The sequence below is a fragment of the Euprymna scolopes genome, chromosome 14 (genome assembly GCF_053919585.1).
Source record: "Euprymna scolopes isolate OS-2025 chromosome 14, ASM5391958v1, whole genome shotgun sequence".
NCBI classification, from domain to species: Eukaryota; Metazoa; Mollusca; class Cephalopoda; order Sepiida; family Sepiolidae; genus Euprymna; species Euprymna scolopes.
Genome location: NC_136495.1, coordinates 121,216,215 through 121,243,701, shown reverse-complemented (window position 1 = coordinate 121,243,701; position 27,487 = coordinate 121,216,215).

Here is a 27,487-nt window from a genome sequence, read left to right as displayed (position 1 = left end):
TTTGTTTTTTAGTGGGGCAGATTGCTGAAACAATATTTCACTTGGTGATACAAGCACCAAAATTGAAATTTCTCAGGTTTGTTTCTGCAGCCATCTTGAAAACTGGCAGCCATCTTGAATTTTCTGATTACTAACGTTCTTTTCTTACAATGTGTATTCTGGACGTCACTTGTGCCAATTTTGGTGCTTGTATCACTAAGTGAAAGATTCTTATAGAATCTTGAGATAACCTGCCCCACTATTTATATGAAACTAAGTTTTAATTCACAGAATTGTTTACGTTAATTAATTTATTTCGTCTAATTTAAATAGTTGTTTGTCCTTAAACTATACTGATCAAATATTTTTATTCGGTATATTTCTACGTTTATACACTTTATATATAGGGTGAGTCACGGGAAACAGATGTTTTTAATAAATGGCATCTTAAGTAGGTTTAAAGACTGCCTTTCTCACTCCCTATTCCTTACTCAAGGAGAGCGAGGAGCGTTCTAAAAATATCCGTTTCCCATGATATAAGTGTGTGTGTCTGTGTTTTAGAGCACAAATAAAATTTTAGAGGTCACCATTTATATCTGGCATAATCACGTTGACACATTGGGTCTCATTAGATCACCAAAGAAAGTTAAGCAACGCTGAACCTCGCTAGTACCACATGGGTGACCATTTGGGAATTCTAGGAACTCTATATGCTTTCTGTTTATTTCGGCATTGTTTCCAGTTGTCCTGAACCTCTACTTGCCACTGGTATTTAACAAGGCCGACTCAGGAGAGGTGTGGTTGGAGATTGTCAAAACTGAAGGAAGCTACGATGTGTTTGTGTATATACATAATCACGTTGACACACTGGTTCTCGTTAGATCACCAATGCTAAGTGCTGAGTGCTGAAATGGGTGACCATTTGGGAATGCCAGGTGCTCTCCGCTTAGCTCAGCATTGTTTCCATTTGTTGTGGGCATCTCTTTGCCACTGGAATCACGTAGTGCCGCCTCAGTTGTGGAAAGGTTATGAATTGCGCAACTTTGCTTCATAACTCAGAGCATGTCATCAATTATCTCTCCTGGATGATCAGATAGTTCTCAACCATCTGACAGACGACCATAACTAACTTTGTATATAGATAGAAGATATATATATATATATATATATATATATATATATATATATATATATATTTGGAGAGAGAGAGAGAGAGCGAGAGAGACAGAGAGAAGATCAACGTTCTAACAGTTTGTCGCTGCAGATATGTAATCTTATTTCTCTTTTTAAATTTTTTTTATTTATCTTTTGAGAGGAATTATTCACTAGTTGAAAACTGGAGGCCTAATAAATACCTTATGACCTTAGTCCGAGTCTTTTGCCACTGAGCTATCAAGATCAGCCTTAGTAGCTATATTTTTTGTTTCTTTTTTGTTTTTTTTGCGTGTTCTTCAAATCAATAAATTCCTATTCAGCAAGAGACAAAGCTTTAAAAAATGCATTCAATAAGTCGTGTCTGTTCATTGAATATGTGCAAACGAAATTCGCCTATTTCAGAAAAATTTGAATGCTCAGCATCCATAAATGAGTAGAGAAAAAGAAAGAAAGAAAGATTCAAAGGAAGAAATGTAGAGTTAAACGATAAAAAAAAAAGAGAGATAAAAAATGAGAAATTTGATGGCGCCATGAGGGTCGGCCATGTTTGTTTGCATTCATCTGCTTAGTGTTTGAAAGAGTTGTCTCCTCTTTGTTTAGCAGGAGAATAAAAGAGGGCGTTAAGTTTACCACCTTCATAAATATTCATGAGAGTCAATATTTCATAATGGTGGTGAGATTTATTTGTACATTTTTTTTTTTACTTTTTCTTACTTTTTAAAATTTCTTTATTTTTAACATAAAATTTTAGAAGTCATCATTGATTTTCTCCTTTCTGTTTCCCTTGAGAATCCAATATGGCTTATCAAGTGTAGAAGAGTCAAATAAAAATCAGGTCTTTATCCCTAAAGGTTGTGAAGGGAATCTCAAGTGGTTTGTCGCATTAGCAGCACAAAATGCATTCCAAGTCATATATATATATATATATATATATATATATATATATATATATATATATATATTAGCAGGATCTGTGTACCGGAATTACCTAGTGGAAGTATGACACAAAGTCAGAACAAATCTGGTAAACCCCCCTCCACCTCCAAAAAAAAAATTAAACTACAGCTGTTAGTGGGGGCCACTGCCGGCCCTGGAAAATAGCGGGCACTGGTGGCTGCAGCCCAAATAAAATCATCTGGCTTCCACTGTTAGGCATTGTCTAGCAATGGCAGTCAGAAGAAGCCATAGGCTGTGATTGTCAGCACTGGTGGTTACTTGTGATTAGCACTGCTTTGGAGCAATTACTTGTAAGTATTGGCAGGTACTGGCGTTTACTGGCTGCCTTTGTAACTAGAACTCTCTGGTGGCCATGATAAGTGTCAGCCTCCATTGTGATGTTCCTAACTGAAATTGTCCATCTTCAACTGCCGGGCACTAGCAGGTACTGTCATTACTGTCATTGGATGCGGGGGGGGGGGGGGCTGATGGTTACTGGAAGTTAGTGTTGTATTGAGGCGTTTATTAGTGGACCTTGGCTGCCTTTATAACTGTCACTGTTAGTTTCCAGCATACAGTATCAGTCACTGGCGACCATGAGCTGTATTTGCCTCCGTTGGACTGCTCTATAACAAAATTAAGATGGGCATTTACGTTTATTGCAATTATTGATCATAACCAGTGTTTAACCCCATTGGACTGCTCTGAAATGAAATCGTCCCTTATTGATAGGGGTGGGCAAGTTGCTTGTCTTTAAATGTCGGTTACTGTCATCCAGTGGTGGGCACCATCATCCATAGTGGTCATTGCTGTTTTAGGGCGGTTACTGGTTAATAATAATGTTTTAAGGTTGTTAATAATAATAATAATAATAATAATAATAATAACGATGCTGCAAAATCTTTTTCTATTAAATTATAAGGTGAAAGTAACGAATAGTCATAGATTATAGAAGACTCAGGATGTTGAGTGTTCAATGTATATTTTTTCTTCTTGCAACATTATATTGTAATACATTTTTTCTATCTAAGCAAAGAATTTCTAGACCCACCTAGGGCCACCGTGTCCCAGGATTCTACTATATATATATATATATATATATATATATATATATATATATATATATATATATATATATACATAAGAGCAAGTAGTTAATAAAACATGTTAAAAAACACTTTGAAAAAGAGTTAAAAACATATTTAATTTTAAAAAGGAAACACTAAATAAGTGGATAGTCCTTAATCCGTGGTTTTTCGAAGAAATACTTTCCTTCTTATCAGAGGGTAGGATTTAGCAAAATGCAGGATCGGATTTTGCTTGCAAAAGTATTTGATGAAACTACAAGTAAGTCATAGACCTTACTTGATAACAAAAAGTGAAAAAGTGTATATATATATATATTCAATTATATTTCACCCTATATGGAGGAGTTATAAGAATAAGAGCTGTTCTTTAAGAGAAGACTTATTGGAATAATGCAAAGATCAACAAATTACTTTGGAGCTTACAAAGAGTATCAATAAAAAAAATAAAACGACAATATAAAAATATATACTAATGTGTATAGATTTATTCATTTATTCAATAAGGATGATACATCAATTATGGGTGTAGGATAACTCTTTATACCATGGTATAAAGAGGTAGTATATATTTTTATATTCTTATTTTCTTATTTTTATTGATACTCTCTCTCTCTCTCTCTCTCTCTTTCTCTCTCTCTCTCTCTCTCTCTCTCTCTCTCTCTATATATATATATATATATATATATATATATATATATATATATATATATATTTGCACTGACCTGATAGTTGTATCACTTTATTAGCTAGGTAGAAAGATGGGTTCAAACAGTATTCTCGATGCCCCGCGCCACTGCCAAGTACCAGTCCACAGATCAATTGGTCCTGGACCGACATGAAATAATAAATTATTTCAGTTTTATTTATTATCTGAATCTGATCTTTCTTTTCATTCTCTCGGATCTGATATTTTGAAAAACGTGTGAATTTAATCCACAAAATAGCAAAATTAGCAAGAAACAGATGTTTTTAGAAAGTTTCTTTGCGAAGGGGAAAAGACAGAAGCTACGACTTTCAAGAAAAAGAAAGCTTTTAGGATATCAGGTTTTTTGCAGGAGACGGAAAAACTCAACTAAGGGTTGAACATCTGGTAAATAAGTATATTTCGTCAAGCACGAATTGCTATTAAAACTGCAATAATATGTCTGGCGGCATATAGTCTTCCTATGGGTGTATTAAGGCCTTTTCTTATTTAACGCCTTATTAAAAATACTTTTAAAATTTTAGTTCCGAATCTGCAGTGGTATTGAAAAATCGTACAAGATTTTATTTCTAACATGACTATTTCAGTGATGCAAATGTTAAGCCCTCCCAACCCACTACTAAGTTATAGACCGTCTAGTATTTTCTAGTTACCCTGGAAACAAGCAGATTGGTCTCTAAATGGGAGTGGAAGCTAAGTAGAATCTAAAAAATTAGCCAAATAGGCGTGGGATCTGAGAATGGATGGTGTCATCCAAGATATAAAACAACAGTTTAGGGGTAACCAGAGACAAAATAAAATGCCAGGAATGGGTATCTTTGAGGCTCTCTGGTATATATATATATATATATATATATATATATATATATATATATATATAAATGGGGTAAAGACTCATTTACAATCTAAGGATCTTAAAAATAAATAGATTCTGCTGACCCCAGCATGCCATGCCTAGGAACATATGAGCTCGTATTTGGCTCCTCGATAGATGTATAAATATCGTACACCCACCAACCCACCAACCCACCAACCATGCAATTCTATTGCTTTATATTGCATCTGATTTTGATCTTAGACTGATGCTTAATGTACACAACAGATCTGACTTCATCGTCAAGATGTGAAACCCACGTCACCATTTTCACTTTGGTGGATGACTAGAAGAAACAATCTTTTCTCCCTAGACCAGGGCAGGGTTACATTGTGGATGGTGTATGCTACATTCAAAGCCATTGGATTTTCAGCATCGATATGAACTGGGTTGTGTAAGATCACCGAAGTTAAGCAATGTTGAGCTGTATCAGTACTAGATGGGTGATCATTTGGGAATAGCAGGCACTGTATGTGTGAGGACAGCAACGCTTCTCTGCAAAATTGCAAAACCTAACGCCATTAAAATTATCTTGTCTTAGCGAGATTCACATGCAGCTGGGGACAGCTTGTGAATTTGAGATTCCCTAGAAACTTCCTCCTTTGAAAAAAGCCGGTTGAACATGCTAAAGATATATGCTACACAAGAACAGGATCTCAATACATAATCAGAGTGATAAAAAATATTTTATGGTACCACACAAAGTTGTTCCTTGGCATTTGTTTTTTTTGTTTGTTTTTGCTCGGAAGAAAGTTTAGTATCTGTTCTCATACTACACTTCATCTTTTGATCCTTGATCAAGAGAGGAGAAATCCTTCTCGATTGACATAATTTTATTTTTGTTCCAATCCAGAGTGCCTTAGGGAGCTGAATTTTCCCCACATTAAAAACCGACCTCGTATCTAACTTTTAGAGATCAGAAAAAGGGAGGAGGAGAAAACAGGGAAGGAAAAGAATAATATACTTGCCCGAGTGGGAGATTATGCTAGGCAAGCATGCGACGGCTCTTCCCCTTACCCCTCCGATTGAGATCCTGTTATGTCTGGTGCTGTATATTGACAATCAGCTGTATCTGGTCCATGTATTGACAACTGGCTGACGTGGTGGTCAGAAAAGTGCTAAATGTGTGTCTGGTGCCGTGTAATGACAGCCAACTGATTTGGCGGTCAGAAAAAAAAAAGCATAGCATGTCGGTGAGAAACGAAGGAAATAAATAACTTGGAAAGTTTATGTCGAAGTTCTAATTTCGGTCTGTTAGAGAACAACAACGTTACAATGCGATCATGGGTTCTATTGGTCAGATTTTTTAAAATCATTTCTTTGCTATATTGAACGTATTTGTTCCATCATTGCTATGGTCACCATCTACCATATTTGCTTACTTCCTACATTGTAGAACGATAAAAGTGTCCTCCTAAAAAAAAACAACGCTACAGTTTATTTTAACACTTTTTATTGAAAAAATCAATTCAGGTAACTTTATTTTGTAGTAGAGCTGACATCTATTCAATGTAGCCACCTTCAGCCTCAATCACCACCTCGATATTGGCCCAGAACTGGAAGCAAGGCTTTTCCACAAGCACCGGCAGGAGCTTGGCGAATACTCGGCGAATTGGCGGCAATCAGGTTTGCTTTGGTGTTGTAGGAGGTCATGTTGATGTTCTCAACATATGACCAAACGAAGCAGTCCAGTAGGTTCAGGTCGAGGAAATAGGGGGGTGCAGGGTACAAATTTGTAGCACTCCTTCTGAAGTCAAGCTTGGGTCTCTTTGAACTTGTGGGCTGGCGCCGAGTCCTACTGCCATATATCCTATCATATTTAAGCATATTTTACAACTGAGCAAAGCCAGGCGCGTCCTTCCTTCCCAAAAGTTTTTGCAAATTTAAAATTTCATCTTGAAAATGAATAATTGTTTTTGAAAATCTTTACTCATAACGATAATGATCTTTGCTCTCTATAACTTGATTCCATTTATCAACGAGCTTGTAAAAGCCACTGTTTTCATGTGAAATATGAATCCAACTCATGTCCAATCTCCTCTTGTGACGTTAAACTAAGGTCATCTAAATAGTTTTGTAATCCTCGAAATAGGTAATAATCCAACGGAATTAGGTCAGGAGAGTATTGCAGGATGAGGCAAGATTTCACACTCAAATTCTCCTAAAAGATCTTTGATTAGTAGTGCTGTGTTGAGACGAGCATTATCATGATGGAAGATTAGTCACTTTCTGGTGACTAAAGAAGGCCATTTAAGGACCAACATGGGTGAGAAAATTACAAAAAATATGGTGGATGCTTTAATAATCTGTAAGAAAAAGTTATAAATTAATGAACTTTCGCACAGTTATTTCAAACATCTATTTTCACAAAGATATTAGAAAATTATTCGAAACATTAAGCAATGAAATGGTTAGGATTGACCCTGTGCACTAAATAAAAATTAATCAATGCTGAAATACAACTTTTACAACAATCCCCTTCTCAACAAAAATTTCCTCCCATTGCCATCAAAATATATTTACGCCATAAATAGGGCACAGATGTGTTAATATACAGGGTGAGACGATAAAATTGTCGCCTTAGAAAAGACGACATGATTCCATTTCCGCTTGATGAAAACCAGGTTTTCTTTTTTTCTTGTAGACCATCTACTAGTTGGCCAGTTGTGTACAAACCGCATGGGCGATAGGAGTCTTCTATCATGTCTGAAAGTGACACAACGTTCAATGAGCGAGATCAGAGATACATCGCTGTACAACTCATGCTCTCTATCGATCCAAGTTATGACAACAGGACCATTGCCAATACCCTCAAAATGGAAATCTAGACGGTTCAACGTTTGAAGGCACAGCTCAATGACGTTTCTGGCCATGGTTATGATCTTTCAAGTTAGGCTACATCATGCCACCTCTCATCTTTGAAGTCAGTTTTAAAGTCAACACCAAAATGTACCTGGATGTGCTGAAGAGTGTGGTGATCCTCTGGTGCAATCAGGTGGCCACTGGCAGACCCTGGGTGTGGCAGCAGGACTCTGCGCCAGTCCACAAGTCCAAAGAGACACAGGCTCAGCTTCAGAAGGAGTGCTACGACTTTTTATCTTCTCTCATTGTCCCCCTCCTCTCCCAACCTGAACCTGCTGGACTACTTTGTTTGGTCGTATGTCAAGAACATCACCAACATGACCTCCTACAGTGCTAAAACCAGCCTGATCACTACAATTCGCTTAGTATTCATCGAGCTCTCGCTGGTGTTTGTGGAAAACGTATGCTTCCAACTCTGGATCTATATTATGGCGGTGGTTGAGGCTGAAGGTGGCTACATTGAATAGATGTCAGCTTTACTGCATGATCAAGTTACCTGAATTGATTTTTTTTAATAAAAATTTTTTTAAATAAAGCTGTAGTGATGTTTTCTTTATGGCGACAACTTTATCGTTCCACCCTGTAGGGTACAGATGCCTCCGTATACTTGTTTTATAAGCTCTGTATATCATATCTCATGCTTTGATAAACAATTAATTCTTTAATCTGCTTTCCAATATACATAAGACATCTATTCAAAATGTATCGACACTAAATCAAAACATAAATTTTCTTCGTTCACATTGAGGCAAGTTCAAAAAGCACCCGGATGTGTACGTGTTGAATATGTTATAAATGGTTTCAGTATTCTTTTTATTATTATTGTTCACTTCTAACAAGTATATTGCCTCTAAAGTGCAAGGGGGCTACTGTGATAGAAGTCAGATTTATAGGGGATGGATAACCTGAGTGGGAAGCTGGGTAGCAAAGTATTTGTTCACATTGTCTTTAGATTCCTGCATGTTCATACAGTTGAGGAGGGGAAGCAGGGGGGGAATTCCAAAGGCATACAGTCAGAAGAAAAAAGACATCAAAATAGGAAATCTGAATTCAGAAGTTTTTTAAAGGATTATTTTTATTATTTTCTGCTTCTATAGCAGCAGAGGAGCAAATCAATTGCTATCTAACATCAAGCGGTGTAATTGCATAGTATGCATTATTGGTTTAATAGATATCGTTTCAGACTCTGAGATGGCTTTGCTGAGTCCAAATCTTATTATTAATGGCACTTTAGAGTTTAGGATATGTCCTTGACAATCAGTTCGAGTGATTGTCAAGGACGTATCCTAAACTTGTAGGATGAACAGAACTTCTAAGAGTGACTCGATAGCCCATGTTTAGATTCACAAAAAAATATTGATAGCCTGAAGATGTTATGCTGAAGATCCCTCGTCCTTTCGACTTTGCACAGTAACTTGTTTTTTTTTTTTTTTTTTAATATATCACTGTGGAACACATGCTTGTCTTTTCCTACCTCCAGTCAGTAATTCAGAAGTAAGTGGCACCGGCTTAGATAAAGACGGTTCTCTGTCTTAACCATTTAGTCAGCATAGCAAACGACTTAGCTGTTAATGTATTGCATATAGAGCATATTCAGCGTAATCATTTTGAAACACCAATTCTCGCTAGATCACCAAAAGTTAAGCAATTGTCATCTGTCATGTGACTGAGGACCGCTTGCGAATTTAATATTCCATAGACACTTTGTCCTTCGGAGGAAGTCAGTTCAAGCTGCCTGAGGTGAATGCCGCTGGTTGTCATATGGAGAATTTTTTTTTTAACACCGATCATTCAAAAATAGCGATTTTTCTTCAGTTAATTTCTAATTAATTGCCAGAAACATCTTTGGGGGGGTATCAGTTTTGCATCTTTGGGTGTCAGAGGTGTTTGACCCATTAGCGGCCACCTGTCAGTCATATTGCGCTTTCAATCTGACCTATTTGCCCGGTCGCTGTCATTCATTCACTTTCCAAGATGGCTGGCCTCCTAGCTTCTGCTGAAAGCAACATTCACTACAATAGAAGGCATTTTTTTGCTTCTTACTGATGTAATTGGTTTTGCCATTCGAAAAAAACTTCAAACTGACAATCTTCTTAAGTATACAAAATGCTAATGCTCATGTAGGGTGTTATATATATATATGTGCTCATGTGGGGTGTTATATATATATATATATATATATATATATATATATATATATATATATATATATATATAACTACTTCATTTACTCACATAAAATTAATATATGAAAGTATAAATTTATGCGTAAACTTTAAGTATTTACTTCAACAGTGCTCAATACATAGGTAGAGCTAGTTAGTAAGTTATAAATATATATGGCGTTTAAGCTACACTGAATATTCCGCGTTTCATCCACTCTAGGATTCTTCAGGCTTATGCGAGATTTTTGTGATTATCTCGTGTTTTTATATACAGACCTACTATTGAGTTTTTTGTTAGCCAATCAGCTTTCTAGTATCCACCGCGCCCTTCCTAATCAGCCAATGAGCAAGCACTTGCAGGACAAAGGCCCATTTGACCTCAAGTTGACCTGTTCCTTTGTGTGTGCTATTTAGCTTAGATATTTAGTGTCTTGACCTGTTTTAAATCTTGGAAACTTTTTTTTTATGGCTTGTATATACCAATGGCAATGGGTTAAAAACTTTCTCATGAATAAAGTTTTCTTATAATGAAAAAGGTCATTATTTTTATATAGATTTTGTAAATTTAGAAAAAAGTCCAAGCTCAATGAATGCCTTTTTATTGGGTTCTAGAGCAAATATAGGAACGGCAGAGTGTGTCAGTTACATGAACCATATGAGTTGTTCAAAATGGTGTTTTTATAAGTTATTTAAGGGAAACATCTGATGAAGACGGGGCCAAATATTCAGCAATAACATAATTTTATAGACCTGTTTGTCGCAATATTAAACAATGTCAGAAATACCTTTTGAAAAATAATGAATGACAAACTGAGAAAACTTGATATTTGGAACTTGGTGAATTATTATGCTGCACTATATATATATATATATATATATATATATATATATATATATATATATATATATATATATATCACAATAATGAGATGAATTAGATCACAGATTATTGAATCTTGTGGTATCAAGTATTAAAAAATATTTTTGGGAGGTAATATTTTTTATATAAGACAATTCCAGCCATATATCTATTATATATATAAAAATGAACGTGGCTGTGTGTGTGTGTGTGTGTCTGTGTGTATGTATGTCTGTGTACATTTTCCTACCCAATAACTCTGTCAATTTTCAGTCTGCAGACTCGAAATTTAATATACAGGCTACTGAGATTTGTGAAAATCTTTGTAATCCGTTTTCGGCCAGAAATTTGGCTGTTAAGGGGTCAAAGTTCAACGATTTGACCTTTGATAACTCTACCAAACTCCTCCGCCAATTTTGGGTCTAAACATTTGAAATCTTAGATATAGATCCCTTGGACATGGATCTAACTTAGTGACTTGATTCGAGCCCAAAACAATAAATGTTAAGGGGTCATAATAGTGGTCAAAGTTAAAAAAACTGACCGTTTTTTGTTTTGTTTTGTTTTTTTGAACAACATACACCTCCAAACACCCGGGCAACGCCGAGCTGAAATGCTAGTATATATATATATATATATATATATATATATATATATATATATATATATATATATATATATATATACACGGCAACGGCAGTTGAAGCACATGTTCTCATGTGGAAATTCTATAGAAAACCCAACTCTCCCCAATGGTTTGCTTCTACTTGCACAAAGGCATCCTGCAGATTTAACCGGCATAAGTTCAGTACAAACAGACAAAAGTATGTAGAAACTAGAAGTAATTATAAGAAAGAAATAGCGGCAGCTAAGAGAGAATATACCGAAACCATCAGAAAATGCGTCAAAACACAGAAATTAGGAACCCATGATTTCTGGAAAATCTACAACAGTGTAGTAAATAATGGGCAATGAACAATTCCTCCACTATCCAACAATTATGAGGTTTTTTGCCTCAAACCCCACATAGGACCCAGCAAACCACTCTCTCCCGAACTTTCCTTTGCGGACAGACGCCACACTGGATGATATGAAAATGACCCCTTCTCAGGTGCATGATATCATAAAAAATCTAGACACCTCCAAAGCATGTGGACCTGATCTCATCCCGACTGTGCTATCAAAAAATGCTCCACAGAGGTTGCTCCAGTCCTCTTCAAACTTTATAACAAATGCCTTTATGAATCTTGCATTCCTGACTGCTAGCAACTTGTTTCTGTGGTACAAGTTTACAAGAATTCTGGCGAAAGAACTGACCCATTAAATTATTGCCCCATTAGCCTCCTCCCATTTTTCGCCAAAATATTTGAGTCATTAATTAACCAAGCTCTAGTCCATCACCTTACAGCTGCTAAACTTCTGACCAACCAACAATATTGATTTAGGCAAGCCTGTTCAACAGCAGATATCCAAACTGTAATCTCTGAACGTATATACCATACACTGGACAAAGCAGGGGAGGGTAGAGCGGTAGCCCTAGATATATCTAAGGCTTTTGACAGGGTATGACACCATGGTCTTCTCAACAAAATCAGATCATACGGTATCACTGGATGAATACTTAACATAATTAAATCCTTCTTAAATAAGAGAAAAATCCAGATTATCCTCGACGGTCATACATCTAAACAATATGATATAAATGCAGGCATACCTCAGGGGTCTATCCTTGGACCTTTATTATTTCTAATATTAATAAATGAACTTCTTGATAAAATTGTCTCTGAGATGGGTATATTTGCTGATGACACCACTCTCTATAACAGGCACGAGGAGAAAATAAATGAACGCGTATCTTTAAGCAATAGCAGAAACACTAGAGGCAGACCTCCAATCTGTAGTGGAATGAGGACAAAAATGGATGGTAATGTTCAATGCTGCCAAGACTAAGCTTGTTTCCTTCAATAATTACAAGAAATCTTTTCAACCACCAATAGCTATGTCTAAAGATATATTACCTGAAAGTACTTCTTTCAAACTCCTCGGCTTAACTTTCAGAGGGAACATGAGTTGGAACAGATACATTGAGGGCATTGCCAAGGCTGCTGCAAAGAAGCTGAGCTCTTACAACCGAGCTAGCAAATTACTTGCGCCTGAAAGTATCCTGTACCTCTACAAGGCCACCATTCGCCCATGTATGGAGTATTGTTGTCACATTTGGGCTGGTGCATCTGCTACTAGTCTCTTGCACCTGAACAGTGTTAAAAAGAGAGTTGTCAACCTGATAGGTTCTGAACTGGCATCCAAGCTTCAACCTCTGTCCCATCGACAAAATGTTGTGTCCCTCTGCCTGTTCTACAAGTATTTTAATGGTGGATGATCTGACGAACTACAAGCCCTTGTTCCCTCTCGACATAAATACCCCGATAAACCCGACAATCAGCAAAATCCCACCCCTACACTGTAGAGATCCCTAGATGTAAGAAAGCCTTCTACTCTAATAGCAAGGCCGCAGAGGAGATAACCGAAGCAGCAAAACTGAATCATGTGGGCAAATTTGTGCATATTTTATGGTTATTGTTTTGAAAATATAGGTTCTTTTTTACCAATTGTTATAAAATTTTAACCATAAAATATTATTATAATCTTCAAAAAGCCTCCAAATTTTCATGTAGTTTCGTCCCATATAACAAAAGATGAATTTCAATATTCAATTTGGCTGCCAGTATATATATATATATATATATATATATATATATATATATATATATATATATATATATATATATATATATATATATATATACCACCTTTTTTGAGAGGCAATTTTTTAAGTTCCAAATCTCAGCGACTATTGATCAGAATTTAACAAATGAAAGCTCGTTGGAAAGGAAATGATCCGAATTGTGTAGTGGGTTATGTTACATTTGCTCTTATGATCACACATTAAGGGAATCATCCATCATCCACAGCCTATTTTTGGTACATTTTACAGCCATAAAATGTTTCAATCATAGTCATATGTTTTCCTAGTTTTGCACATGAATTACAAAATATTTGATATTTCCACAAAACCCCTGGCCTTGATGGAGAGGGGAGTAAAATCTGCTGCTATGGTTTCAAATGATCTGAAAAACAGAAAGGGGAGACTTGATTCTAAATATTTCTCATACGTTATATCTTCCCTCTTCAGTTTTCATACATAAATTATATTTCACAGTGTATAACTATTATTTGATACTGGAGATATTCATAATTGTACCCTATTTCCAAAAGAGGGAAGATATTACATATGAGAAATATTTGGAATCAAGTCTCCCCTTGCTGTTATTTCAGATCATTTGAAACCATAGCAGCAAGTTTTAGGTCTTTTCTCCATCAAGGCCAAAGGTTTTGGGGGAAATATATATATATATATATATATATATATATATATATATATATATATATATATATATATATATATATATATATATATATATATGGATGGATGGATGGATGGATGGATGGATGGATATATGGCCAAGCCAAGGTCTGGTGTGGACGTGTGTTAAAAGCAAACTGATGTCTTAGCGTCATACTGTGCTTCTCCCAGACAAATTAACCCCACATGCACGTCGTGACCACTGCCACGCAGACAGGGCTCTGATGGATGGCAAGTGTCCTGCACCGTATAACTGGACCTCCACTGCCTTGTGGGCGAAGGTTCTTTTAACCAAAGGCTAAGAGTGAGGTAACCCTGACAGAAACCTCCAGAGGAGCTTAGGCCCTCTACACTGCCGCATACATGACCCACCAGCGTGTGAAGTATGCTGTGGTGCTCAGCAACCTAAGTTCCAGTCATGGATCAAATGGCATAGAAGGAGGGGGTGGAGAGAACTCCCGTAAGCCGTGATGAAGGCAACCTCTCTAGGAGAAGGAAACCCCTGACATAAAACCTGAGGTGGCTGCTGTATCCAGTGATGTTGATTTGCTCTTCTTTTGGGTTCAATGGGGCATTTGAGAATGGGATTGTCTCGGTGAAAAGTCTTTTCTTTCTATAAAAAGCTTCAAGCCCAGGTATTACTTGATATGTAACGGAATACACATTTTACCATCAGTATCTCGATAACAAAAAGGCTGGCTGTAGCCTAAAACGGAAAACAAACATTCAATGAAGGCTAATACAGATATTGCTGGCAAAAGCAACATGACTAGGAGAAGGAAAACTCAAAAATGAAACCAGATCCAGGATTGCCTCATCGCATTGTATTTCTCTCTATCATGCTGGATCAGAAGAAATACGGTTTGGGATCGCGTAATACTTGCTTCACTCTAAACTCTCCATCACGCAGATAATCTTTCATAGAGTATCCGTTGTGTTGTCCTTAAAGCGGGAAGGAGGCCTTAACGAGAAAAGAGTGTGTGCGAATTTGCGAGCACGAAGTCTTAAACTAAAGAAACGTTTTTCAGTTGAATAGCAAGATAGAGAGAGAGGGGGGGGGCAAATAAACGTAGAGACGTCGGGCGGGGCTTATGCTGGGTGGGGATCTTGTTGTGTGGTTGTTGCTGTTGTTATTGGCAATATATATTTCCTTTGTTGTCAGTCACCTGCTACAGAGTCCTTTTGTAAGGAGGACACAACACAAAGCGTACGGCTTAGCCGTATTATATTGTCACCGAGAGATTGCCCATTCACTCTTCTTGTGTTGCCACTTTCGAGTTGAAAAGAGGTGAGAGAGAAAAGAGAAGAAGGGGGGGGGGCGAGAAAAGCCGAACAAGAAGACCAAATAAGTGGGTGAACTCACACAATCACTCCCTCTCTTTTTACATCTATCTATCTATCTATCTATCTATCTGCCTGTCTATCTATTTCTGTCTCTATCTATCTATCTATCTATCTGTCTCTCTCTCTATCTATCTATCTATCTATCTATCCGTCTGTCTATCTATTTCTGTCTCTATCTATCTATCTGTCTCTCTCTCTATCTATCTATCTATCTATCTATCTATCCGTCTGTCTATCTGTCTCTCTCTCTATCTATCTATCTATCTGTCTGTCTGTCTGTCTGTCTATCTGTCTGTTTGTCTATCTATCTAGCTATCTGTCTGTCTATCTTTCTTTCTATCTATCTCTCTCTCTCTCTCTCTCTCTCTCTCTCTCTCTCTCTCTCTCTCTCTCTCTCTCTCTCTCTCTCTCTCTCTCTCTCTGGGTGTTGTGTTTTTATATTTCTCTTTCACTCATCATACAGTCATTCACTCTCTTTTTCCATCTCTTTATCTCTCTCTGTCTATGTATCTATTTATCGCTTTATATCTTTCTTCCCCATTCATCTCTCTCTGTCTCTGTCTCTGTCTCTGTCTCTCTCTCTCTCTCTCTCTCTCTCTCTCTCTCTCTCTCTCTCTCTCTCTCTCTCTGAGTATTTTTATATTTCTTTTTTTTTTTACTCACACCAATATTCACTCTCTTTTTCTATCTTTCCCTGTCCTTGTTAAATTTCTCTCTTAGACTCACACAATCCATCTATCTCTTTCTTTCTCTTTTTCTCTTTTTCACCCTCTCTTTATTTCCTTTATTATAATACTCATTTTGGCTCACACTATTACTCTCTTTCTCTTTCCATCTCTGTTTTTCTTTCTCTTTCTCTCTGTATATTATTGTATTTCTTCTCTTTGACACACGATCTCTCTCTCTCTCTCTCTCTCTCTCTCTCTCTCTCTCTCTCTCTCTCTCTCTCTCTCTCTCTCTCTCTCTCTCCGTGTTACTATATTCCCTTCTTTGACTTTCTGAAACGCTAAAGTTTATAACAGGTTGCTGAAAGAAGCCATTGTATGAATTGAGATCTTATTGCCGCCTTCTTAATGGAGATTTGTTGGCCAGGAATGTCTTACGGTAAAAGAAAAAGGAAAAAAAATCAAGGTGAGAGCTTAAAACGGAAAATCCATGACGAACAAAAAGAAAAACAGCTTTTTTTTTTCGTGTTATCCTAAATTCTTTTGAATAGCTTCTTTGCTTTAATCTTAATTAAACAAAAAAGAAAAAAAAAGATGGCAGAAAACAGTATCACGTGATGTACAACTTACTAAACCATAATTATTTACTTTTAACAGAAAAAAAAAGTTGCTATTTAAAAAAAGATGATGTCGATAAAATGTTACCCTTCACAGCAAAAGATTATCTTACTACCACAACTAACTTTCTTTTCTAGCATAGTGGGTCGAACGCCAAGCGAAATTTCGGCAAACAGCGCTTCTTCACAAGGGTTTTCCCGTCCATGGAACACATTACTGAGGGATTTCTTCCTTTCAGATTACAACTTGGTTGTCTTCAAACCCAATGTCAACAGATTCCTCTCTAGAACAGTCCCCGCAAATATTCAAACTTGATTCTGACAATCACTTCATCTCATTAACCTTTATCCTCAAATGGCTTCTGACCTTCATAAGTTGTAACTCCTTTTAGTAAAAAAAGTGATGACTCCTTTTCATTACAATAAAGGACTGTAAACCACAGGATAAAACGATAAAGTGTCGCCCTAAAGAAAACAATACTAGAGCTTTATTTTAAAACTTTTATTGAAAAGATCAATTCAGGTAACTTGATTATGTAGTTGAGCTGACATCTATTCAATATGATCGCCTTCAGCCTCAATCATCGCCTCGATACGGGTCCAGAACTGGGAGCATGGTGTTGTGGAAGGTCATGTTGGTGATGTTCTCGATGTATGACCAAACGAAGTAGTTCAGTGGGACCAGGTCGGGGGAGAAGGGGGAAGTCGTAACAGTCCTCTGAAGCTAAGCCGGGTCTCTTTGGACTTGTGGGCAGACGCCAAGTCCTCCTGCTGCCACACCCAGGGTCTGCCATCGGCCACCTGACTGGACCAGGGGGTCACCACTCTCGTCAGTACATCCATGTACACTTTTGTGTTGACTTTCAAGCTGACTTTGAAGATGTGAGGTGACATGATGTGACCCTCACTTGAAATCACACCAAAGACCACAACCGTGGCTAGAAACTTCATTGAGCTATGCCCTCAAGCATTTAACAGTTTGGACTTGCATTTTGAGGGTGCTGGCAATGGTCCTGTTGTCATAACTTGGATCGGTACAGAGCATGTTGTACAGTGGCGCATTTCTGATCTCTCTCGTTGAACATTGTGTCACTTTCAGACATGATAAAAGGCTACTATTACTCTTGGGATTTGTACACAATCGGCCAACTAGTAGATGGTCTGCAACAAAAAAAAGAAAACCGGCTTTCATCAAACGGAAATGGAATCATTTCGTCTTTTCTAGGGCAACAATTTCATCGTGTCACTCTCTAGTGAGTGAGATCATTTTTTCAACGCTTTCCTATAACCCCTTTTAGATAAGGTGATCTCTTCTACTTGTGTGCATACACGGCATAATCTTGTTGACATACCGGTTCTCAGTTAAGCAACATTGAATTTGATCAGATCTAAATGGGTGACCGTTTGGGAATACCATGCGCTGTATGTAGTAAGACGTCGACATCTCCCTGCAAGCATCTTCCCTGACAGGGATGTACATGCGCCTGAGGATCGCTTGTGAATTTCCTACTCCCATGAAACTCCTTCCTTCGGAGGAAGCCGGTTCAACCCGCCTACGATGAGTGATACTTTGGTATTATTCAATACATAAACTGTGCGTGTTATTAATGAGAGGGGGAATTTAAAAAAAATTATTATTTCCTAATCATGAGTGTGAGTGTTTTTACTCTGTTTACTATTCACGTACAGCAGCACTCTCTCCTGTTTTTGTAACATAGCGCAAACAGCTATATGCAAATACCGAGCCTTGAACGAAATGACGTCACACTAAGGGAAAAGAAGACTATAAAAAGGAGAGAGCACGTTCGAGAAGACGATTACGTTAGAGAAAGTCAAGAATCATAGTGCAATTGTGCTTTAAGCAGAAACATTAATTTCGAATGTGCCTCAGTCATATCCAAGAACCTACTGTTGATTTTATATGTCGGGCCTTTCGGCTTGTGTGGTAATAAAACTTCTCAAATGCAATTGTGATGTTTGGCTGTGTTAGTCTTGCACATGTGAAAATCAACTGCATGTGAAAACCAACTACATAAAAACATTAATTTTCCATTACAAAACAACTCACCATCGTTTTGAAAACTTGAAACATTAGAAACTTTGCCGAAAATGAAAGAATTCTGTATTAAATTAGCTGAAAAGTGTTGATATGCCGTAAACCAAAACAACTAACCAATTTACATGCAAAATTAAGTTCTTTTTCTTTTTTATTTCAAAAAGAATAAAAATGTTTGGTACTTCATATGAGACTGAATTTGAAATTTATATGTATGCTCTTGGTTGGAAACAAATTAATCATGTACAGTATAATGGAATGACAAACAAATACATTTCCTTAATTTTATTTTTTGCAGACTATTATCCTCATCTTTTCGTAGTTGCGACAGATAGGAAACTCACTCGTGACGCAGTTGATAGAGACGTTGAATCTCTACAATTCCAGGTGAGAATTTTCTGAAGATAGCGGTTTTAATCCTACCCAAAGCTGGCCAGAGGCTTACTTGGCCAAAACGTGGTTAGACGACAACAACTACAGAAGGCAGTAATTGCAGTGGATGCAGTCAGGAGATTCAGAGTTCTTATCCGTCGCGGTCACCACCTAACGAAGGCCAGAGGAATAGTTGGCCGAAACGTTGTGAAACAACTAATAAAAAGATGAGGATAATAGTCTGCAATAAATAAAAAAATAATAAATAATACTCATCTCAATGAATTCCAATTAAAATAAAAATTAAAATAATATATACCATTCGGTACGGACCCGACCATGGAAGATCAGATAACAAACATGAATTTATAAGACCAAAAAAATTCAACCTTGATCGACCTTCGGGGCCTGTGGCGCTGTTGATAGAGACGTTGAATCTCTACGGTTCCAGGTGAAAATTGTCTGAAGATAGCAGTTTCAATCCTACCCAAAGCCGGCCAGAGAATCCGGAATCGGAAAAATCGGAACTTTTCAGGATATTGGAATTGGAAAAATTTGCGTTTATATTTCCGATGCCCAATACGATTCCTTTAATTATCTTTTTATTTGATTTTGTTTAAAACAAAATCGTTCCCTGCTTTTAGTAATAATAAAATAATAAATATTTACAGATTATAAACTACAAGTATTACTAAAACCACTAGACCCCCCCACCACCACCACCACAAGTATGTTTTTACGTTTGAGAAAATATATGCATAGTTAACATACATTTTTACAGAAAAAATAACAATTCTATAGTTAAATATTTAGAGATTTATAAAGAATCAAAATCGGAATCAGTAATTGTATCGGAATCAGGAAAAATATAGGAATCGTCCCATCACTAGTATTAATATGTGCCGTGTCGAAATAAATATAAATTCTAAAAATTACGGAAAAAATGATCCAGTAGATGTGCTAGATATATTTTTCACAAAAGATATCAGACACTAGCTGTTCAATATTTTCTTTTTGTTTTCAGTAGCGGATTTCAAGGAAAGCAAGGGAAATAAGTCAGTTTGTCATACAGAATTGGTCGCACAACTCTTGCACATTAAAAACATACAATAAAATTCGATAATTCGATAAATTCTATTTTTACTTGTAATTAGTTGGTCAATGTGCACTGGTTGTCCAACCTCCAAGGGGTGTTTATTCCGAAAGCCATTCTTAACATGGGGAGGTTGGGGTGTTTATTCCGAAAGCCGCTCTTAACATGGAGAGGTTGAGATGTTTATCCTGAAAGGCATTTTCTTATTTTCAACCTCCTCAGTAATCAATGAGGTCTTCGGGTGGTCCCCCAGTGCACTTTCACCAATTATTTTTCTACTGGATCATTTTTTCTTTATAACCTTTGTAATTTATACTAATTTCGACATGACATGTAAGTACGTAATAGTATTTTTATCTGAAAGGCATTTGTTCGAAAGTCAATTATGTTGCACAAGCAGCAACACTATTTCTCTGTGTTAAACATAGTGCAATTATGAAAAAAAAAAAAACGAACTCTTCAATCTCCTTTTTTTTGCGTTACTTTTTGGAATTGAATTACTTCCCTTTATTCGTTTTGTCTTAGGCTGTCATTAATCTCACAGCTTTGTGGAATTAAGTTTCTACAAGCTTTGAATTCTTATAATCATTCTTTGCAAGTCATTCTACTCATTCTTTTCACTAAAATCGTTAGTTGTCACTCGAACTAAAACAACAGCAGTGGATTTTTAACCTGTAACAGAAAAAAGGGGTATTAAGGGGTAGTTAACAAGTGAAGCATGCATGGTTCCCCGTGAGTGCACAGTGAACGAGGCATAAAAAATAACTGTTCAGCATTTGCACACACCCCCTCCCATTTAGCCCCAAAAGTTCCCAGGGAATGTCAAATCCTGGTGAAAATTAACAAACGGTGCAGTTTTAGGCCTTAGCATATGTAAATTTGAGTTCTGCACCATACAAAAAAAAAAAAAAAAAAGAAATGACGAAGTCCATCATTTGCACCCATCTCCCATTTAGTCCCAAAAGTCCCCAAGGCCGTAACATATGTAAATTTGAGTTCAGCACCATGCAAAACTGCTAAATAGACATACACAGAAAATTTTGGACAAATATGCTAAAATAGTCCCAAAAACTGAGTGCTTTTATTAGCCCTAAAAGAGCCCCTGAGGCACACCCAAGAGTTATCACGAAGTACAGACAAACAAAATTATATAGAAATCAGTTAGTTACAATTTTTCAGAGAGTTTTATAAAAATCCAAGGCATCAATTTTTTTTAATAAGCACAAAAATGTCAATTTTAGCCATTTTTAACCCGAAAGGCACCCCTAGGGGAACAACCGGAGTTTTCTTAGAAAATCCGTTCTGTTACATTTTTACTCATATCATGTTTAATGTTTGTGCAAAATTTCCAAAATTTCCAAGGCGTAGTTATTGAGAAAAGTGCGGACAGACAAACGGACAAATAGACAAGGGTGAATTTACACGTCTATCCTCCTTTTGTCGGAGGACCAAAAAAAAAAAAAACAAATATACAGCAAATAAATGTTACCAAAGGCAAGATAAGTTACTTGTCTATCTACCTGAATAAGTTTATATGTGTTATAACATATTTAACAGCGTTTTCTGATTTAAAAAATCGAATTTCCCTTCTGTTCAGAGAATACAGGAAAACATGGCTGTCATAAGCATTGTACGAGGATCTTTGATAATCGCTCAAAGATCGAACATTAACAAAATTCTGGTAGAAAATTACATTTAGCACGATTGATGGCATTTATTTGGTGTGTTTCTACCAGTATTTTGTTTAATTTTTAATTTTTGAGCGATTATCACAAGTTCTCGTGCAATTCTTCTGATAACCATGTTTTAACTGAACAGAGTGGACACTCAGTTTGTTTTGAACTGAAAAAAATGTTTTCAAATATGTTAAAATACTACTAAACTTATTCAGGTAGGGTAACTTATCTTGCCTCTTTACATCATCAACGCTCTGATCCCCATCTGGCATCAATTGATATGGGTGACTTTCGTCTAGGGGAAGCTCCATGTTTTGATAAGCTTCTGGGCTTGACGTTTACCCCTGACCTGAAATGGAATACGTACATCAAGTCAGTTGCCAAGATCGCTGGAAAAATGTGGGATCCTTCTACCGCTCCAGAAGATATCTCACCCCTGATGCCATTCTCTATCTGTATAACAGCCAAGTACGTCCAAGGATGGAGTACTGCTGCCACATCTGGGCAGGAGCTGATAAAAACAGCCTATCCTGCCTTGACAGAGTAAAAAATAGGCTTCATGGCCTAGTGGGTAATGCCCTTTTCTCTTCCCTGCAACCTCTCTCCCACAGGAGAGACGTTGCGAGCCTGTCTTTGTTTTACCGTTATTACCATGGCAGGTGCTCGTCTGAACTCCAATCTCTGGTACCCCCTCGCCAATCTTTCATGATAAACACCCGCCTAGCTGAAACCACTGTCAAAAATTTTCCCCACTCCTTATCTGTGCCTAAATCAAAACGTAGATTCCATGAACAAAGCTTCTTTCTTAGAAGTGCACGCCTGTAGAACTCTGTTTCAGTTGCCTGTTTCCTACCTGACTACAACCTAGATGTCTTCAAGTTCAATGTGAACAAATTCCTGATGAACCGCCTCCTTAACTAAGACACTTTATCAGATCTCCAACACTGACGTACTGTACATACAATAACCCTTATCCCCGAGTGGCTTCCGGGCCTTGATAAGTAGTGACTACCTTGTAAAAAAAAAATATTTGTTTTTGGTTTGTTCGTTTTTTTTTTTTTTCCTCCCCCCCCCTTTTTTTTTTATTCTGTTAACTACATTTAAAAATACCCGGAAAAGTATTTTTCCATGGTACAGCAAACACGTCTATAGCAGAAAAGTTTCAAAGACAATCTAAAACGCACATGGAACTTTTTAAGGCAGATACAAGAATAGTACTCGCAAGGGAATCTGGTTTGATAAACACAGCAATGCACTGATCCGAACTTCAAGGTTCACCAAAGCAAATTGCTTTTACACATTATAGTTGCCTCTTTTAATTATTGTACCAAACCTCGTACCCATCAGAAAATTATGATTTTTAAACGTGCTACCATTCTCGATCTGGTTTGGAGCAATCGCATAGTTCGATTCACCTCCAATGCTCATATAACTTCCGTAATCCTGACCTTAACTCTTAATTCCTAATAAAAGGAAGGAATTTTTAAAATTCTGTGACACCAATGGGTTTGTTTTTTTTTTCCTAGAAATTACTGTCATGAATTCCTTGTCGTTTTGTATCAGCTACATGAAAATTGCCAGGAGGAAAATTGCCATGAAGACAATTGCTCACACTGGTGCTTCATCAGCATCTTCCAGCAGTGGGCATTAACCACTGGAGGATACCGAAATGTTTAACTAATCTTATTGTACCTATTTACTATGCCTCCCCACGGGACAGAGTTAGACACCAGGGTCGTTTTTTAACGTGGAGAAAAGGTACAAAAATAAAAATTGTCTCAATCGTGAAGGATCTCTCCTCCACTGAAAGAGAACGAGAAATGGAAGTGCAGAATCTGAAGAACAGACACCACACCTTGATCTTGGCCAAAAGGCCAAGTATTGTAGCAGACAACAATTGTCAATAGCGAATTGAAGATAGAGTAAAATTCAAAAAATTGAGAAAATTGATTAAAGCGAACTAGGAATTTCATTGGGTTATGGCGGATGCTTCAGTCTATAGAAGGAATTATTGAATTTTGTCAGAAAGAGGAATTATTTATAGGCATAAAAATGAGCTGCAGAACATGCTCTTATTTTCTCGCTCTAATTTTAACCTAACTTTAACCTAGTGTGATTAAATAATTAAGTGCTAACTATTCCACCCTTCCCTGGCGGATTGTTAACTATAGTGCAATTCCAGCTAACAATTCCGGGGTACAAATTCGAAAAACTGCTGTCAAAACTCACTATTTCAAATTCGATACACTGCTGTCAAAACTCACTATTTCAAATTCGATACACTGCTGTAAAAACTCACTATTTCAAATTCGATAAACTGCTGTCAAAACTCACTATTTAAAATTCGATACACTGCTGTCAAAACTCACTATTTCAAATTCGATACACTGCTGTCAAAACTCACTATTTCAAATTCGATACACTGCTGTCAAAACTCACTATTTCAAATTCGATACACTGCTGTCAAAACTCACTATTTAAAATTCGATACACTGCTGTCAAAACTCACTATTTAAAATTCGATACACTGCTGTCAAAATTCACTATTTCAAATTCGATACACTGCTGTCAAAACTCACTATTTCAAATTCGATACACTGCTGTCAAAACTCACTATTTCAAATTCGATACACTGCTGTCAAAACTCACTATTTCAAATTCGATACACTGCTGTCAAAACTCACTATTTCAAATTCGATAAACTGCTGTCAAAACTCACTATTTCAAATTCGATACACTGCTGTCAAAACTCACTATTTCAAATTCGATACACTGCTGTCAAAACTCACTATGTCAAATTCGATACACTGCTGTCAAAATTCACTATTTAAAATTCGATACACTGCTGTCAAAACTCACTATTTCAAATTCGATACACTGCTGTCAAAACTCACTATTTCAAATTCGATACACTGCTGTCAAAACTCACTATTTCAAATTCGATACACTGCTGTATAAACTCACTATTTCAAATTCGATACACTGCTGTCAAATCTCACTATTTCAAATTCGATACACTGCTGTCAAAACTCACTATTTCCAATTCGATAAACTGTTGTTAAAATTCACTATTTCAAATTCAATAAACTGCTGTCAAAACTCACTATTTCAAATTCGATACACTGCTGTCAAAACTCACTATTTCAAATTCAATAAACTGCTGTCAAAACTCACTATTCAAATTCGATACACTGCTGTCAAAACTCACTATTTCAAATTCAATAAACTGCTGTCAAAACTCACTATTTCAAATTCGATACACTGCTGTCAAAACTCACTATTTCAAATTCAATAAACTGCTGTCAAAACTCACTATTTCAAATTCGATACACTGCTGTCAAAACTCACTATTTCAAATTCGATACACTGCTGTCAAAACTCACTATTTCAAATTCGATAAACTGCTGTCAAAACTCACTATTTCAAATTCGATACACTGCTGTCAAAACTCACTATTTCAAATTCGATACACTGCTGTCAAAACTCACTATTAAAAATTCGATAAACTGCTGTTAAAATTCACTATTTCAAATTCAATAAACTGCTGTCAAAACTCACTATTTCAAATTCGATACACTGCTGTCAAAACCCACTATTTCAAATTCAATAAACTGCTGTCAAAACTCACTATTTCAAATTCGATACACTGCTGTCAAAACCCACTATTTCAAATTCGATACACTGCTGTCAAAACTCACTATTTCAAATTCGATACACTGCTGTCAAAACTCACTATTTCAAATTCGATACACTGCTGTCAAAACTCACTATTTCAAATTCGATACACTGCTGTCAAAACTCACTATTTCAAATTCGATACACTGCTGTCAAAACTCACTATTTCAAATTCGATACACTACTGTCAAAACTCACTATTTCAAATTCGATACACTGCTGTCAAAACTCACTATTTCAAATTCCATAAACTGCTGTCAAAACTCACTATTTCAAATTCGATACACTGCTGTCAAAATTCACTATTTCAAATTCAATAAACTGCTGTATAAACTCACTATTTCAAATTCGATACACTGCTGTCAAAACCCACTATTTACAATTCGATAAACTGCTGTCAAAACTCACTATTGAAAATTCGATACATTGCTGTCAAAACTCACTATTTCAAATTCGATACACTGCTGTCAAAACTCACTATTTCAAATTCGATAAACTGCTGTCAAAACTCACTATTTCAAATTCGATACACTGCTGTCAAATCTCACTATTTCAAATTCGATACACTGCTGTCAAAACTCACTATTTCAAATTCGATACACTGCTGTCAAAACTGACTATTTCAAATTCGATACACTACTGTCAAAACTCACTATTTCAAATTCGATACACTGCTGTCAAAACTCACTATTTCAAATTCGATACACTGCTGTCAAAACTCACTATTTCAAATTCAATAAACTGCTGTAAAAACTCACTATTTCAAATTCGATAAACTGCTGTCAAAACTCACTATGTCAAATTCGATACACTGCTGTCAAAACTCACTATTTCAAATTCGATACACTGCTGTCAAAACTCACTATTTCAAATTCGATAAACTGCTGTCAAAACTCACTATTTCAAATTCGATAAACTGCTGTCAAAACTCACTATTTCAAATTCAATAAACTGCTGTCAAAACTCACTATTTCAAATTCGATACACTGCTGTCAAAACTCACTATTTCAAATTCGATACACTGCTGTCAAAACTCACTATTTAAAATTCGATACACTGCTGTCAAAACTCACTATTTCAAATTCGATAAACTGCTGTCAAAATTCACTATTCCAAATTACATTAAACTGTTGTCAAAACTCACTATTTCAAATTCGATACACTGCTGTCAGAACCCACTATTTCAAATTCGATAAACTGCTGTCAAAACTCACTATTTCAAATTCGATACACTGCTGTCAAAACTCACTATTTCAAATTCGATACACTGCTGTCAAAACTCACTATTTCAAATTCGATACACTGCTGTCAAACTCACTATTTCAAATTCGATACACTGCTGTCAAAACTCACTATTTCAAATTCGATAAACTGCTGTCAAAACTCACTATTTCAAATTCGATAAACTGCTGTCAAAACTCACTATTTCAAATTCGATACACTGCTGTCAAAACTCACTATTTCAAATTCGATACACTGCTGTCAAAACTCACTATTTCAAATTCGATACACTGCTGTCAAAACTCACTATTTCAAATTCGATAAACTGCTGTCAAAACTCACTATTTCCAATTCGATACACTGCTGTCAAAACTCACTATTTCAAATTCGATACACTGCTGTCAAAACTCACTATTTCAAATTCGATACACTGCTGTCAAAACTCACTATTTCAAATTCGATACACTGCTGTCGAAACTCACTATTTCAAATTCGATACACTGCTGTCAAAACTCACTATTTCAAATTCGATACACTGCTGTCAAAACTCACTATTTCAAATTCGATACACTACTGTCAAAACTCACTATTTCAAATTCGATAGACTGCTGTCAAAACTCACTATTTCAAATTCCATAAACTGCTGTCAAAACTCACTATTTCAAATTCGATACACTGCTGTCAAAATTCACTATTTCAAATTCAATAAACTGCTGTATAAAC